Source organism: Bemisia tabaci, chromosome 5 (assembly GCF_918797505.1).
Source record: "Bemisia tabaci chromosome 5, PGI_BMITA_v3".
In the NCBI taxonomy this organism is placed as follows: domain Eukaryota; kingdom Metazoa; phylum Arthropoda; class Insecta; order Hemiptera; family Aleyrodidae; genus Bemisia; species Bemisia tabaci.
This window is the reverse complement of record NC_092797.1, coordinates 39,132,957-39,146,741: the sequence shown is the minus strand read 5'-3', so window position 1 is coordinate 39,146,741 and position 13,785 is coordinate 39,132,957. Positions and strand designations below refer to the sequence as shown.

Sequence of the window (13,785 nt, the reverse complement as noted above, 5' to 3'; positions counted from 1 at the left end):
ATAAATTCTCTCAAAAAGTAACAAAATGGTAGAATAGTGCTCAGTTTTTATCATTTTGAGGAGCAAACAAAACCAGAAGTACAAAAATTTAATATTTCAGTTACGACAACCTGTACAAGTTTTTCAGGAAACCCTATTAGCAAAGTAGTTCCGATTCATCCGCTTGAGCCGAGCACCACTATCCTCCACCCCGCTCCTCCTCTGTAAATCTCTTAAACTTGAGTTAATTTTGAAGCTCTGCTATTAATTTTTGGTTTTTTCAAGCTTTGATTTCCGTTGAGAATAATGCGGACCTACCACTATTCTACCTACCTGTTACTCATATTGTTCAATTCATATTATTATTACTTTTCTTTAAAAAAAGTACAATTTTATTCCATTTTTTATTATTCTTTTAAACGTTTTACTCAACTCCGGAGTGTTTTACGCGGGGGTTGAGGGATTAGTGTTTCTCCCCTCCTCTTAATAAGCAGTCTACCTATGAGAAAAAAATTGTCATTATCCGAATTTTTATGCGGGGTTACTCCTCAGTAGTTTTCAGCATGGAGGCAAACTCCTCAACTTCACCTGTTCCACCGTGCGACGGTGGATTATCTCGAAGCAACCGGATTGATGCTCGCGGCGGGGGGGGGGGGAGTAGGGGGGACGAAGGGGGAGGCGGAGCAAGATGCTTCTCCGAGAGCTCGCCACGGTCGCCACTCGCCACAACTTTCTCTCCTCCTGCTATGCTTGACGTCACAGAGTAAACAGTACCGTTATCCTGGAGCCCAAACGCCCCGAACCCCAAAACCCAACGACCGGACCTGTGCTTGGACCCCACCGCCCCCTTCTCCCCTCGGTTTTGGCCCCCTGTCTTCAACTTCGGCGCCGAACGATGATTGACCGCGGCTGGAGGTTGCGTCCGCAGCTTGTAAGCGCAACCTCGTCACTTTCCAGTTTCCCGAAACTGTCTCGCTCTTCGGGCACCCGGGCTTGTTCTTTGTCCGATCGGGTTACGTCGGACGCACCGCGCCGGCTTCTGCTTTTTCGTTCTTTGTTCCGCCGTTACTGCATCTCGTTGTTGTCATTTGGGGCTACTTTGTCGCAAATGACACTTAAAGTCAACGTTCGTTCTTCGACCATCACCAAAAGAACGACCGCTCTTCCGGAAGTTCCGGAGGCCCCTGACAGTGGCTACAGCCTGTGTCACACTATCAAAGCTAGCCATCAAAATGTGAAGGTCAGGGGTTGTGATTAGCTTATTCAATGACAATGACAATTACAGCACTTGACTTCGACATTTGGATGGAGTATTTTGATAGTAACACCTGTGATCCTGAGCTAGGCTTCTTGGACTGTCTGCATACACGATCCTCAATAAGGAATTTAGGTACAATTATCCAAAGTTTATTGCATATAGCACGATATCAGCGAGCTGATAATTAGAATTGATAGACGAACAAGGACCCGTTTCCCCTATATCCATAGTTTTGAGTACAAATTCCGATAATCAGTCCGCAGAGACAATTTAAGCGTTAATTTCTAAGAGTAAATTGATGCCATTTATAGGATAGAAGTGCGAGGTCTCTATTAATAAAACATATCGTCCTTGCATCAGCCAGTCATTTGATAAACACAAACACACACATAAATATGTTTTCAGATGTCCTGGAATGAGCAAAGTTCAAGAATAGGACGATAAAGTTCAACGGCAAGCATTAGTATAGGAATCAGCAGACGTCAAAGATTATTCCTTACTTTTCTAGCCGTGCGTTCAAGTCTCCACGTAAAATATTCTTTTAAGATGAGAACTGTTGTAATTGTAAAGGCACTGATCTTGAGCAAATTTCATGCACTTTTTCAGTACACATGTTTAAAAAGTCTACTAGCAAAATTGAATTCGGGCTATTTTAATGCCAGGGGGTGCGTCCCCTAAGCGCTAATGGCCGAACCTCCAGAGGCCCGCTCTGTGGTCCCCCGTGAGTTAATCTATGTATATGGTGATAAGTTGTTCAGTTCTATGTAAAAAAAAATGAAATATGAAAGGAAGTGGACAACGTCAAATTCAGTAAGACTGATTCTGTCGAGATGTATCTTCCCCTTTCCCAGGATCAGGACAAAACCTAGAATAAACAACGATAAAACAAACAAACATAGCCCAATATACGAATAAATAAGAATGGAGTTAAAACATGGGTAAACAATGCTAAAACATTAAAACGCTAAGACACAGGACGTTTTGAGCTGTTACTAGCTCATTTTCAGCTGCAAAAAACACAAAAAAATAAATGCCTCGGATGTTCCGTACAAATCCAGTGGTTAGGTACGTGATAATGGCCGGGGTCAGGTCGTCACTCAATTTTGTTTATTTGTTTGTGTTTTTTGCAGCTGAAAATGAGCTAGTAACAGCTCAAAACGTCCTGCTTTTTAGTAGTTTTTAATGTTTTAGCCTTGTTTACCTATGTTTTAACTCCATTCTTACTTATCCTGGAATAACTTTAAGGCGATAAGTTGGCAACATCGGGGAATCCGCATAGCTGGAGCCCCCAAACGGAACGGGGAGGATGAGCCGGGGGCCGGGCCGATTTGGTCCGTCTCTGTCCTCGTTCATCGTTGCGTTTAGCTCTTTATCCGCGTCGCTCGACGTCCGCGTCCTCCAGCTCCGTCGCGACGCCGCCGCGACGACGTCAACGACGCCGACCGTCACCCACCGCGCTCGGCGCGACGCCATGCCGCGCGCCCGCCGCGAATCATTACTCGCTCCACGCCACCATTATCCTCCGTTTTTACTCCTTTTATCTCATCCGATCTGATCTTCTTTACAATCGCCTTGCTTTCACTATCACTTCTCGCTTTTCTCCAAACAATCCGCACGTCTGTACCAACAATGCGCAACGCGACTCGATTCGGATTCGTACGCAGTCATGGAGACCTCCTTGCTTGCGGTTATTTCTTCCTCGGGCCCTGTTTAGACCCCGGAGTCGTAGGTCTATTTTCGATGTTGTGGTGTTTTGCCGTTTTTCGTATGTAAACACGAGGAGAAAGATCTGCTGCTTGCTACACGAGATGTTCGTTACGTGGAGAAAAAAAGTGTATGGGACCCGAAGTTGAGGTTATAATAGATCTCTGAAGTTTTCTGATCACGCATCCGAAAGCTTGAGGTCCAGCTGTCGAAGTTCGGGCCAACTATCTGAAGTACTTTAGTCTACTTACACCGAAGGGTTCAGATCATACATCTGATGAAGTACTCCGGTACTTACGGAATAACTTCAGATGTCTGACCAAAACTTCGGCAGCTTGACCTCAAGTTCTCGGATGCGTGATCCGAAAACCAGAGACATCCACATAACCTCAACTTCAATGTTGCAACCTTAGAATGGAGGTATGTTCTTCCCGGAGGAAACTGAAAATTTCAAACAGAAAAAAATGCGCAAAATCATGATAAACCTGCCTACATAATTTAAGTTTTCTTCGAAATTCACAGACACGAATATTCGAACTACTATAAATTTCGCATTCCGATCATTGAACAGAAAGTTTTTTTTTCTTATTTTCTGTCGAACAGGTTTTCATCGACTTATTTTACATTTTTTTTTCGTATTCTGACTGATTGAAAATAGCTATTGTCATGCGATCAAATCTAGCCACCAAAATTCAAGGTACGGTGCTGTGATTGGCTAATGCGATGACTTGGACCAATCACAGCACTAGACTTGATATATGATGACACAGTTTGTTTACTACTTCAAATACCACACAAGTGGTAATCCTTGCGCTTCCAGTTAGAGCTCTGTCCCTACCATGTACCAGCAGGCAACCGTTGTTTGACCATCGTGGTGAGCTTGAGCTCCTGATTGTAGAGCCAGCGCTACGAGAGACAAGTGTTTTGATCGTGTCAATTTGATCGTGTGACGTTAGCTATTGGCCGAGTGGTTGCCAAATGCCTCGGGTTCATAACTTCGTATCTTAGTGTAGTCGCCCACATTCTATCTTACTCATTCTCTTTCTATTATTGCATGCAGCATGGGCTGCTCGCAGCTTCTTTGTCTTTCAAAAGTCGAGTAGATTTTCAAATCCAAACCGAACCGTGAAGTGAGCGCTGCCATTGAAGCGGTCGAATAAATTTCGCGGAGCACTTACGAGCCTTTCACTTTCCGGGAAGAATGCGCGGAGTGACCAGGTCAGCACCGGCGGCATGACGAGGAAGCCAGGGTGAAGGGCGCGGGGCCGGGAAAGAGGCATGATAGGCGGAACTAGGGAAGTGGTCTGAGGGGCCGCGAATGTGCGAGATCGGCCGATCGGATTTCTGGTCAGTCGGACGAAGACCGAAGGCCGATTAGCCATTGGCGGCAAAATCGCGCAACTCCCGTTGCGACCTCGCGGAGATTAGGAGCTTCTGCAGAGCCTGGAGCACATTGTTGCCAGATTACGCTGGAAATTCAACGTATTTTCCATTTATTCAAAAGGGGGTCTCGCACGACCTGGCAACTTTTTCCGGAGCCGCAACATCCATCCAACTTTCACCCCATGGCACATGCTACAATTTGACACTTATTGGCGTCTGCGCATGCGCCCGCGGTTATTCTCGGCCGATGTGGCGCACCGGGCACCGAGCACCAAGCACCGGGCATCGCTCTGCTGCACAGCCGTAAAGTTTCGCCGTCGGCCGCGGCCCGGGAGAGAGGGGTGCAGTGTTCCCTTTCCAACTTTCATTTCCTCCCCCGCCGCTCGGCCTCCACCCACGCTTTATCGCTTATTGACCACGTGAACACGTGTCCTTCGGCGCGGATCGGCTAATTAAAACAATTCAATCTATTTTCCCCGGCCGGGGTTTTCCGGATGTGAGAAAGTTTTGCCGCCTGGCTCCCTCGTCGTGAGCTTTCTTGTGAATAACCAAGAGCAAAGATTGATCCCTGATTTTCAATTTGCGGGGTTTTGATTGGTGTTAGGTTTGAGGACCAGCCGGTGAGTAATAGCTCAATCGGGCAATACACTAGCTGCCTGATTGCTGCAATTTATTTTAGCGTAACAAGACATCAAAATGCTATATATAGCACGAATAAAATAAGGCTATTAAGAGCTGAGGAACAATTCTGCTGAAATAAGAATTTTGGCAAGAATGAGCTAGAGCAATTTTGTCACATTCTACAGAACAAAATACGCAAGTTTATGTTGTTAGTTTTTTTTTCAAATTATGTAGAGAAGCGATGTAATTACGGTGTAATCTATGAAAAATTTGCAAATCCAACCTCAAAATTACAATAAATGGCAAAGTTTTTTCTTCGTCCTGCAAAATTGACGGTTTTCAGATAAGTGGTATTGTTCCTCAGCCGGCGCTGGTCCTATAGTCAGAAAGTACTGGGTTCGATTCCCTGTTAGACACTAGACAAGCCTGGCAATGATTCTGATGGTCTTAAGCCAAGATATGCTATGGCTAAGAGCGGAATAGAAACTGGCGGGATTAAACATGGGATTAGCCCATCAGAATAACTTAGAAATGTTAGAAAAAGCGGGAAAGCTTCAATACGTCCGCATGAGAGAAGCGCTCGCCGTCGGATGTTTTCTGCACATGCGCGTTTTTAAGTTTCCCGAAGAAGATGAGCACCGTTGAGATGAAAGATCGCGCTCACCAAAATTTCAACTTTCCATGTTCAGGAAAACTATACTACTGCTTAAAAAAATGAATTTTAGAAAAATGATCATCGTCCTCCTTGCTTTGACATCAGAAGCATTACATAAAAGTATCACAGATTAATCTATTCTAGATATGCTAGGCTTTCTCTCCGCCATCTTGCTGTGATTCCAGTGGTAATTCGAGTGTTGTAATTCTAGTGGTGGGTTGAAATCAAAAAGCGCTATCCCTTTCGGCTGCGAGCTTAAACAATTCGAACAACTAATTAAATTAGGCTATTCAAATTCATGTCGAATTATAATTGAATGCCTTTCGGAAAAAATCATCTAGGGAAATCAAATTACACCTCTTGGCAAGGCGCATGTTCATTACATAAGGGAAAACCAAAATTAAATAGTACATAATGTGAACTATGATGCCATTTTGGCATGTGTGTGTGTTTGGCAAGAGAGCTTAAACAATAATTCGAACAACTGATTAAATTAGGCTATTCAAATTCATGTCGAATAACAATTGATGCCTTTCGGAAAAAAGTCATCTAGAGCGATCAAATTACACCTCTTGGCAAGGTGCATGTTCATTACATTAGGAAAAACCACAATTAAAAAATACGTAATGTGAACTATGATGCCACTTCGACACGTGTGTGTGTTTGGCAACGCGGGTGGCAATTTGGACGGAGGTGCGTGAAGCGCGCGTAATGGTGCCCGCTCGGAAAACAGCGGGCAATCTCATCGAAGAATGGCCGGGGATGCTGTAATACGCTCATTGTTGACGCGTCGCCGAGACGAAGACGACGCGGCCGACACATGGTCCTATTATTCTAATAATGCTTTCACTTTTATATTATTGTCGCCGGCCTCCGGCAGAAGGACTTACATAAACTTATGACTCAATGCCCGGCCGGCGCTGCACTCGAAACAAAGGAACTTTGTCAATCCCAAAGTTGGGATGCCTTTGTTGACTCGAGGAATGCAATTAGGAGCGGATCCAATTAAACCGGAGGACATTCTGCATAGGCAGTCGGAATCACAGGTAATTGGTAACTACCGACCGCGAACGGATGCCCCTTGTCACTTCTTCCTGGCGACGTCCGACGATTCTCTCACCCTCCCGGAGGAGAATCCGCATACATTTGCCTACTTAGTTCCGTGCCGGGTCGATTTACTCCATGGCTCCACGCAATGAATGGACGGAGATGTCTCACGTGTCGCGTCACCGAGGCGTATCTATACTGACGTCAACTTCGATCATTCTCATATTTAGATCGGTATTAATGAATTAGTCCTCCCGGAAGGCGACGGCGTGGACGTCCTGTGAAAGGTTGGCGACAAGGGGTGGAGCTGGAGCAGATCAGATGGTGCCAATTGCCTAATGGTCTCTGGGAGGATAAGGGGCAATGGTGATCGGGCGTCGCAGAGCGCGAGACTGCGCTATAAAAGCGGCTTTATGTGTGTATGTATGTATCAATGAATTTGTGACGGTGTGGACGTCTTGTGAAAGGTTGGCTACAAGGAGTGGAGGAGGAATAGACAAGAGACCCTCCACTGATGTCTTGGCCATTGTGGAAGCTTTTACTTTTGGGACTTCAGCATGCTACTGTTGACTTACCTACATGGTTGATGTTGAACAACGTGTGGGCAGTTTCGTTTCGCAAACAAGCCGAAAATGGCCGAGGTTTGGGAAACTTGTTTGGCTGACGACGCGACGTCACCCGAAGCTCATCATCCACCATGTAGGTAGGTCGCAACAGCCGAAATTAGGCTAATGACTGTTGCTCCCTTATAAGTATCCATAAGGATTTGTTGAGTCCCTGAAAGAACAAGTTTCCACCTGTCGTTGATGCAATTTAGTTGATAACGGATTTATTGGTGAGGGGGAAGCAGCCACAATCCTCAACAAATGGAATAGGATAATCAAATGTTCAAAAACATATTGGATGCTTTATTTAGCATCAAAGATATTTTGAAAAATCACATCAAGCTCATAATTGTATTAAAAATCAGAAAACTCACCCCGCTGAATTCACATAAACGCTGCTCTTCGGCGCAGGATCTGAAAAACAAAAAGGAGCAAAGACGTAGTTTCAATGATATAACTTAGAAAAACACAGAAAAGAAAAACGTAAGGTACACAAAAATTAATGAAACGCCTAAAAACCTAATGAATCTAGTGCGATTGTGTTAGAATTGGTCTAAAAAGTAAATAAAATTAATACAAAATCATTGAAGGATAGACGAATCTTGTTATTGTATATCGACGGTGAAACATCCAAACTGGGTACATATCTCGGTTTGAGACGTTGCAGACTTCCGGTCATACTTATTTTTAAAATAGAAAACTACTGAATAGGGAAATAACATTTTTTTTAAAACTTCCTTGATTTATCTTCTCTATGCGAAGAAAATTTTGTTAAAAATTCAAGAAATGACTTAGATTTTTTCTCCCTCATAAAAATAAAATGACAGTGGAAATTTTATAACACCGCTATTGAGATACGTGGTCAAAGGATTTTACCGTCGATATTGTTGATGGCATGTATGAGTGCAATGGAACCAAACACCATGGCCCAACATCCGCGCAGTAACAAAAATCAAAGACGTTTTTATTCAATAAGACATGACAACAGGTGAATGACGATAACACCTGCAACTAGAGAGAAACCCACCAATTCGCAAAAAAATCTCTAAGTAAATAGCATCTGTGCGCGTATGGTCAAAGACATCACCCGTCTATCCCCGTGCAAAATTACACATGTAACTTTCCAAACGAACAACTCTGAGGCCTTGTTTGCAGAACCCAGAAAAACAGAGGCGTGGAGGCGCTTCTACCTTTCGTTTTAACGGTGATAACTGTTCTTCAGACGGTCGCGCAAACCAGAAATTACGCTTCTATCAGTTTAGCCGAGACAGCTGATTGCTGGGCGAAGACGCTGATTTGTCAGGTCTATTGTCACTAATGGCGCGAGTCTTGCGTCCTCTGTTGACTAGATGTGCCGAAAATGATAGAAAACTGTACCGTGTTTGTACAACTCTAACTTGGACCATCTTTAGAAGAAAAGAACACATCAGCTGTTGTCAAATTTAAGTGGGAAATTTAATTTTTTACAAGAGAACGTCTGTGCGAATTCCTTTGAAAATGTCAAGGAATTATTTTGTAGTAGGTAGGAAATTTACTGAAATTTGCACAAAAATCATGCAGCACAACCATTTTTATGTAGGCTGCAAATTGTCATTCGTTTGTTCGCGCTTGCAATGCGAGCAATTTCGAAATTCAGGTTTTTTTTCGTCGTAGCAATAAAAGCGAAGCTAAGAAATATTCCTTTCTTAAATTTCATGGAAATTTTGTAGCAGAAACGCACTATGAAATAAAATTTAGGTAGAGAAAATTCAGCTGAGGTGTTTTAAAAAATCGATGCAACATTAGTATTGAAACATCTCCGAGTTAAGCCATTAAGACCGAGGTTTTGATTAATGTTGTATCAAAAATTCACTATCTTGTCAGGGATATAAGAGCAATGAGAGTCTCACTATTTGCAAAACGGTCTATGCAATGAGAGAGCATTCACAATGACGCATATCTCTGGAGAAGATCGAAATCTCTCCTCAAAATCATGCGCACAATCTAATTAGCCTCAAAGCCTTTTTAAACGACCACTCAATATAAGTCAGGCGCTTACCCTTGTTGTCACACTTAGTTGAGGGACACTTATCATAGTACATAAGTAAGATAAAAGTGAATTCTTGGTTGAATTCGGCAATAGCAGCACTCTCTCCGACTCACGCCCGGTTTAATATTTAATTCATGGGAATCTTTAGCCCAGATTAAACGCAGCTTATGTGACTCCTAATTCTATTGTGGGCTCTCGAGATCATTCATAATTCACGATCCTCGTATCGAAATACATCCGATTAGGTCGAGAGCTTCATTCAGACTGTCTTCGTTTTAATTCATAAATAAAGCGAACGGCTGTCCTCAGTTCTTCTCGTAACATATTCACGGTTTTGTTAAATTGCGTTTCCGTCTGATAATGTTCGCAATTGGCCATTATCGGAGGATCAGAGGAGAGAAGGATACTTTTACAAGACTGGTCTTTCTGGATTGACGATGATTCAAAAATGAATAGCCCATTATTCAGTATCGTAATTCGCATCTTCTTTTAACTTCTGGGGAAATCGATTCGGGTCAGGACAATACTTATGTGCAAAAAATTATATTTTTGTCCTAAAATTAGCGGTAAATGTTCCCGGATACGATTTCGGCAGGTTTTAGAATAATAATTTTACCAAAGCATGACCCGAAATCAACTATAAAATCCATCGAATACTCACATTTTTTATGTCTTAAAATGATATATTTCATACGCTTTCCAAGGGCAGAGTAAGACATTTTTGTCGCAGTTTAATATTGGATTTAAAAAGAACCAGTGGCGTGGCGTGATTTGCGATGTATCGATTGCTCTGTCGTTTAAAGCTGTGGAAAAGGATCGATAAACAGGGTGTTCGCAACGAACATCGATTGTTCACGCCTCGCCACTGAAAAGAACCGTGCGAGTTTTTATCATTGCTTGTGCATTCCCGATACATGCACAAAATATGCATTGAATTGAAAGTAGTGAAGTAATTCGAAGTTAGCAAAATATTAAAATCATTGCTCATAACTTTAAGATTCCAGAAAACGTTGATAATTATGATAAAAACACTACTCAAAATTTTAGGGCGAGAGAGGCCAAGAAAATATCGATCACAAAATGAGTTCTTATAAGGACGAATTTTATGTAAGAATAATGGGTCTCTTTCATGGTTTATTATATACGCAATGTGCTGAAGTTTTCATCCTTATCACTATTTTCTGCACGCTCGTGCTGCTCAGGTCTGCGTGTTCCGAATATCCATCAGATAACAGATTTTGGTTGGTGAAGTAGCAGCCCCTCCCCCCCCCCCCCCCATCCGAAGAACGTGGACAATAGGAACATCCGAAATACACGCGCTCACTTCATGTGACGAATTTTCATCGGAGGTGACGCAAGGTGATGTGTGTAATAGCTCTAATACCGTCAACGTTTATCCAGGGTAAATTTGACTAACGAGTTGCTTGCTTATTATATCGTCATCGGAAAGTGAAACCGTCGTGTAGAAAAAAGTGCAAGGTAATCATGTTGCAACACATAATTTCCCCGGGAAATCCAATTTGCTCTGACATGAAGAAAAACGGCTAATTCTTCTAGGGTTGGATGTTGAGCACACGTACTCAATGCTTCAAACACGTTTTTGAACAGTTTTGTGCGGTAATTTTGAGATAGAAGAGGTCAATTATGTAAAGCAATGGAAATATAAATAGCTGTTTCAATGGAACGCCCGGAAATGAAAAATGCTTTCACAACAGTGTCCATTGATTACCTCGGGGAAATTTTGATTTTTTAATCTTGGTACTAATCGACCTTCTTCAGATAAGTATACAATGTACTTGATGTATTGATAAGACCATTTTTTAAATTACTTTTTTGAAAATGATGAAATTCATCCGATATAGACTGCCACACGTACTGCTGCCACAGAAATCGTCGCCACACGTGACCGTTTTAGGTATGTTGCCTCTCGTAGGACGTGGATGAAGTCATTTTCTCCATATAAGTATAAAGTATCGTTGCCGCCTATAAGGTCTCATAATAATGATTTACTTCTGTAAACTACTAAAAATGTGCAGATCATAGTTCAACGAGATCAAAGTGAAAGAAAAGAACCACAGTCCTTACAAATACGCATTCAGTCATGTCATTCGAGGGTATTTTTCAAGGGTGATGCCTAACTACCCCTAAATGTGACTCTACAATTTGGCTGCGCAGTTGAGATGATAGTATCTCTTTCACAACCCTTAAAGATCCAATGACTAAAAAAAACTTTGAGACACCCGAAAACGACCAAATTTACGTATTATGTATATTCAAAATGTTGTGCGGAATGAAAGATCGGCTTTCATATTTGCACCTCGACCATGCTGCACATTTTTTTCATACACATGCGTCCGTGCATTTCAGAAGCGTTAATCCCGTGGGCACCTTTTTAATCCCGTTTTTTCCAACGCACTAAGTGCGACACACTTGAGGTGTCCTCGATAAGAATCAGAGATAATACTATGACATTAGTTATTAGCCAGCGCTGAGCAATGACAAGGTAGGTTGCAGTGGCAGTGCGTTAGAATGCGTCTGGACGGAGCGTTGGAGGGCATGGAAGAAATTCCTGCGCTCCGGCCGCAAGTCGCAAGTTCATACGAGCAGAATTAAGGAGAAACGCGTGGAGAGGTGTGAATTATAAGGCCGCGCAAAGTGAGGCAGGAAGGGCAGGCAACCGTCCGAAAGCTTTTTGAGTGCGCCGGGCGAAGTAAGCCAAGATCAGCTCGACTCTTCGTGGCGCACAGTGAGATCCAGTGGCGTGGCGTGAATTGCGGTATATCGATTGTTATTCCATTTAAACGTATGGTGAAGAATCGATTATTAAGGTGTTCGCTGCGAACACCCTGTTTATCGATCCTTTTCCATAGGTTTAAATGGCATAACAATCGATATATCGCAAAGCACGCCACGCCACTAGTGAGATCCGTGTCCTTTGGGGGGAATTTTGTGTGCCTCTTTGGATGATCAGGAACCCTTGAGGTCAGGGTGCTGAGAAAGGAAGAGAGTCTTTTTTCACTCGGAAAATTATGAAATAATAATTTTGGAAATTTGAAATAATAATCTTTTTACTGATATTTTAAGCAAAAATGGTTCCCTCGCTTAACAAAATCAATATTTTGAATAAATTATCAAAATTATAATAATAATAAGAAGATAAGAAGAAGGCTCACTGAGGAGACCTTCAAAAGGAAGACAGGAGAGCTACAGAGTTTTCCATTTATTCACTAAAAGTTCCCTCTTTAATTAAAATTTTGGAAAAGGGTTTTATGTCTCTTTCTCTGAGGTTATATCGGAGAGTTGTCGGTGGCTCGTCTATTACCCGACTTTGCATTGTTTAATTGCTATATGGGGAGGCTGCTAGGTACATAGAGAAAAAAAGGAAGTGTTAGCACCTCATGCATTTTTGAAGGAGGTCCATGGTGTAAGTGGGCACAAACATTTTCGTCATCAATTTTCTCAAAAATTATGTGACTCACGGAAAAAATTCAAAATTCTAAAAAACTGTAAATGTACGTCCAGACAACAAACGTTATGATCTATGTATTTCCCATATTTTGAATTAATAAATAATGCGCGGGAAAATTGACGTCATATCGCACCCACCTATGTCAAAAAGGGGAGCGATACAGAAATTACCACCATCTACTTTTTTCTGCACTATTAAAAATCCGGGAGTCTATTTCACTACTGGTACTCTGTATTCCTGCCACATATCCTGTTCATATATCGTTGCCGTGGTGACGTAAGGGCGTATCTCCATTTTCCTGTGAGCCTTACGACCCCTTGGGATACGCCAATACTGCCGTACTAAGGAAAAACGCCAAATGAGCCTGCAGACACTGCCAAATTACTATCAGTAAATCACGAATTTTTGGGAAAATTTGTAAATCTTGTCCTTCTAATTTTTCAGATAATTTTTTTCGCAATTTCACCTAAATTTCTTGAAAATTACAAAGGGAAATATCCATTGCTTTCCTAAAAAAATAAACACTTCATCGAAGGAAATTTGGCAACTCTCAATTGTTCATACGGCGTTTTTCCTTAGCACGGCAGAGTGCGTCTGCATGAGAGGCAGTGATATGTCGCATTGTCGCATTCGTAAGAGTTAAAATGAAGAATTATTTCAATCATTTCGAGTTGAATGAACTTGTAGTGGATTCACTCCTCGCAGTCAATAAGAGAGCCCTCTTCTTTCTAATGATACACTCCTATCGTGTGTTACCTCAAGTCCGCAGTGTATTTCAATACCGGCCAAAGTCATTCACGTCCACCTGAAGTCGTATACATCACTGCATGTCATAACTACCAAATTTAACTCAAACTCAGGGTAAATTACCTATTCCTGATAGTAGGATCTGAAAAATGTCACAGCTTGAACACGAAATAGGGCCCAGGGCCCATGAGAAGTCAGTGATAATGATTTCAATTTCACTCTTGGAGTTATCAATAGTTCCCCAAACGCCCAACATCAAACCCTTTAATGCGCTTAATTGTGTCCGTA

At 42.2% G+C, this 13,785-nt stretch overlaps 1 protein-coding gene across 2 annotated transcripts in view; it reads right to left on the bottom strand.

The window, feature by feature from the left end:
• The window catches only part of LOC109040867 (transmembrane protein dusky-like), a 95,968-nt gene that overhangs the window by 54,081 nt on the left and 28,102 nt on the right, over window positions 1-13,785 (bottom strand). For both annotated transcript variants that reach the window (XM_072300686.1, XM_019056959.2), the window contains exon 3: window positions 7,627-7,666. The gene's annotated coding sequence lies outside the window, so the exon portion shown is untranslated. The remainder of the gene's footprint in view (window positions 1-7,626; window positions 7,667-13,785) is intronic.